This window comes from Oratosquilla oratoria, chromosome 14, assembly GCF_046742065.1.
Source record: "Oratosquilla oratoria isolate Oo_2021 chromosome 14, ASM4674206v1, whole genome shotgun sequence".
Classification (NCBI taxonomy): domain Eukaryota; kingdom Metazoa; phylum Arthropoda; class Malacostraca; order Stomatopoda; family Squillidae; genus Oratosquilla; species Oratosquilla oratoria.
In genome coordinates, this window is record NC_134790.1 from 11,755,228 (window position 1) to 11,759,712 (window position 4,485).

A 4,485-nucleotide genomic window follows, 5' to 3' on the forward strand; every position below is an offset into this window, starting at 1 on the left:
GTAAGTAGTCTTTCGTGTGGGACGGTATCAAAGCTTTTGCAAAGTCTAGATATATTAAATCTATATTGTTTCTTTTGTCATAATTTGAGATAACTGTGTTGTAGAATTCGAGTAAGTTAGTCACGCAAGAACGTTTCCGTCTGAAACCATGCTGGCTATCATTTATCAAACGGTTACTTTCTAAATGATGTTCGATAGCATCTCTGATAATAGTTTCCAATATTTTTCCTACGATTGAAGTCAAACTTATAGGCCTATAGTTATTTGGTTTCTTTTTGTCACCTTTTTTGAATATGGGAGTAACGTTAGCTAGCTTCCATTCTCTTGGGACATCTCCGGATATGATGGATTTCTTGAAAATAATTTCTAATGGAACAACAATCTCATTTTTCATTTCCTTTAAGATTCTTGGATGCCAACCGTCAGGCCCTGGTGTTTTATTAACTTTGAGTTGATACACCTTTTAATTTTTTCTTTTGTTATGTTTACCGTAGTGAGTAAGTTTACCCTAGACTTTTCACAGGTTTCAGTTTGGAATTGACTTTGAGGTGTTTCGTTTACGATTCCCGATCACTTTGGGATAATTGGTGATGCCAATGGCACAGTTAAGTTTAACACTCTTTGTAACAAAGGGGGTTAACACATACCTGAAAAAAATCACCCAGTGGCTGTAAAAAAAGGAAACAGGGCCACCCGGCACGGAAGGGGCCAAGATTGAACTGTCAGCAAAAGGATGAAGACTTTGGAGGCGGGGATGGAGGGGGGAGGGGGTTAGATGTTTTTTTTTTCTTCCAATTTTGGGCTGACCAAAAAAGGCGTCACTAAGACTGCGGTGGCGACAGGGGCCTTGGGAAAGGTTTATGACAAGAGGAACTAAAAAAGAACGAAAGAATGATCGATGACCATAAAACAATATGAGAAGCCAGACAGAAGGGGACAAAGGAAATGGAACAATAACGCCAAGGATATTATGATGGTAGGGAAGGACACAATAGGAAGAGACTGGATCAATTGTGGGTAAGTAAAGGAAAACGAAAGAAAGAGAGAGAGAGAGAGAGAGAGAGAGAGAGAGAGAGAGAGAGAGAGAGAGAGAGAGAGAGAGAGAGAAACAGACAGACATAGACAGACAGACACTAAGGACAGGAACATAGTCGTCAGCTTTCTTTCCTCAGCGTGCATGGCATCCAGCGACATGCACACATAAATAAGAATTTCTTAGTATCCACAGCAAATTAATCATACACACTATCATTGTACGGGATATGATTTCTTTAATCATCGTCGTGTATAGGTAGTATCTAGGTGTGCGAGACGCGTATGGTCTCTATATCGTTATTAATATGGCTTCACAAAGGTAACTTTTCTCTGTAACGACATGTAATACTGATTAAAAGATTATTGTTGTTTTATGTAGATTTGTTCTTTCGAAGAAATCGGGTCTTGGATATCACGAATCAATTCCTCAAAGCTGCAGTCTTAGATGATCATATTTGGGAAAAAAGGGTTCTCAGCTTGCACCATGGTGCTGTTAATTATTTTAGGATAAATAATTTTGAGAAGTTTTTGGTATTCATAGTTCAGTATTTGTCCTGTGATCATTAATTTATGATATATTTCAGTTGATATATCGTTATATAGTGAACAGTGGATTATTTGTCCGTGGACTTTTTCAAGAATGTGGATGATTTCGCTTGCTGTGGTCGTAAGGGTGAGGATGAGCAGGTGGAGGTGGTAATAGAGGAAAAGGTGGAGGTGAAACTCGTAACCTGAAATGAAGATAGGAAGAGTTTTCCTAAAGTTGGGGAAAAACCTTTGAACAGACGATTCCGGCTTTGGGGAGGAACCTTTCCGAGATGGGGGAGGAGCTTGAGAGTAAAAGTGAGAGTGACAGAGAATAAAACTGAGTATGAGAGTATAAATGAGAATGAGGGACTGAGAATAAAACTGAGTATGAGAGTATAAATGAGAATGAGGGACTGAGAATAAAACTGAGTATGAGAGTATAAATGAGAATGAGGGACTGAGAATAAAACCGAAAATGAGATTGGGAGTGAGAATGAGATTAAGACTGAGAATAAAGCTGAGAACGGGAGTGAACGTGAGAATGAGTGTAAGATTGAAAATAAAACGGAGGATGAGAATTGGAGTGAGAGTGATATTAGGACTGAAAATTAAACTGAGAAAATGGTGAGTAAACGTGAGACTGAGGGTGGGACTGAGAATAAAACTGAGGGTGAAAATGGGAGTGAGAGTAAGAGTAAGACTGAGAATAAGAGTGGGGCTGAGAATGAGAAAGTGAGAATGGGTGAGAAGGGGGAGGAGGACGAAAAGGGTGAGTGAGGATGAGGACGAAAATAACGAAAATAGAACTAATAATGAGAATGAGAAAATAAAAAAGAGAGTGAGAGGGAACATGACATTGGAAATAAGAGAGAAAACGAGAACGGAAATGATAAAGAAAACGGCCGTGAGTAAACACAGAAATAAAAGTAAGGATAATAAAATGTTAATGAAGGCAGGTGGAGCAAGAATGATTACAAGATTGATGAGAAACTAAAGAAATGTAAAAAGAAAACGAAGTAAAAGAAACTGAGAGGAAGAAGAATTAGAAAAAAGACGAATTAAAACACGAGAAAGAGGAAAAAGTAAGAAAAGAAGAAAAAACAAATCAGAAGAAGAATCAGAGGAATCAGAATTAATGGCAGCAGCAACAGAAGAATAAGGAGAAGAAAAAAGGAGAAAAAGAGGAAGAAGAGATAGAAGGAGTAGAAGAAGAAGTGGAAGAAGAAGAGGAAGAAGAAAAAGAAGAAATAGAACAAAGCGAAGAAGAAGATTAGGAAGAAGAAAAGGAAGAAGAGGAAGAAAAAAGGAAGAAGAAAAGGAAGAAGAAGAGGAAGAAAAAAGGAAGAAGATGGAGAAGAAAAGAAAGAGGAGTAAGAAAAAAGGAAGAAAAGGAAGAGGGAGTAGAAGAATGAGCAGAAGAAGAAGAAATAGAAGATGAAGAGGAAGAAGAAAAAGGAGGAGTAGGGGAAGAAGGAGAAGAAGGCGAGAAAGAAGACGAAGAAAAAGAGGAAGACGAGGAAGAAGACGAAGATAAAGAAAAAGAGGAAAAAATAAGACGAAACAGAAGAGAAAAAAAAAGAAAACAAGAAGAAAAAGATGACACACGAGAATGAGGAAACCCACAAAATCTGAAGACAGTGAAAGGAAACCAGAAGACAGGAAAAAAAAAAATGGGAGAAATGTCGCGATGAGAAGAAGAGAAACCGAAAATAAACCCGAAGAAGAAAAAAAAGTTGTAGAAATACGCGAAGGAATGACAGAAAAAAAAAGAAACGAGAGAAAATGGGAAAAGAGAGAAATGGTAAGAAAAAAAGAGAGAGAGGCGAAAGTTGTCACATAAAATGGAGAATGAAAAGAAAAATCTGAAATGAAATTTAGAGTGAGGGTGGGTGGGAGGGGGGTGGGGCCATGCCACATACTGGAAGAAAGAACATTCTTGTTACCGGCATTAGCTAACATCTAACAACATTAACTAGTAGACAAGGGGCCATTGACAGGTATCTGCTTCCATGTCGTAGTCCATCAACATCTTCACCACCTCAATCAAGATGTGCAGCCCCGAGGGGCTGGCATTCGGTCACCGGACTGGGCTCAAGATCTCGCTCTCTTTTAGGTGGTGAGGATCGTATGCCAGGAGTCGCTGAGTAACTGCGGTCGAAGCCGTCACCTTTGCCCTATGATACGCTGTTGGGGGACAGGTAACTAATAATCACTGCTGAGAACTGGAGATAAGTGCGGGGTTCGAACCCAGAACCAAGCAAATGGTTGTGGGTCCCACACTCACAAAACACAGACAACAGTTTCATCCCAGAGAGGTCTATGGGAGGATGATCAGAGGACCGTTGGCAGCCACTGTGGGGTTGCGGGTTTTACACTCAGTGAAACTCGCGGCAACAGTTGATTGGTTGACAAACAGATGATGATGTTGACGTTGACAGCAGACCCGTCGTCGTTCTGCGACCGCCGTAGGGTCGCTCGGCGCCTTCGGTTTTCGAAAATTGAGTCTTGTGTCTTGATTATATGAATGTATTAATACCTGTATAAGAATATATGAATATATGAATGTATATCTGTATAAGAATATATGAATATATGAATGTATGCGTATGTAAATACGTGAACATATGAAAACATATGAATATATGAAAAATATGTGAATACATGAATGTATAAAATATATATGAATACATGAATATATAAAAATATATGAATATATAAATATGTGAATGTATGAATGCAATATATGGAAATAGAAATATATGAATATTTGAATACAATATATAGATATGTGGCAATAGGAATACAAATCATAAATATATAAACATACGAATGTATGAAAATATGAATGTGTGAATGTATGATAATTGAACAATACATGAATATGATGATTAATGAATATATCAAAATATGATTCTGTGAACG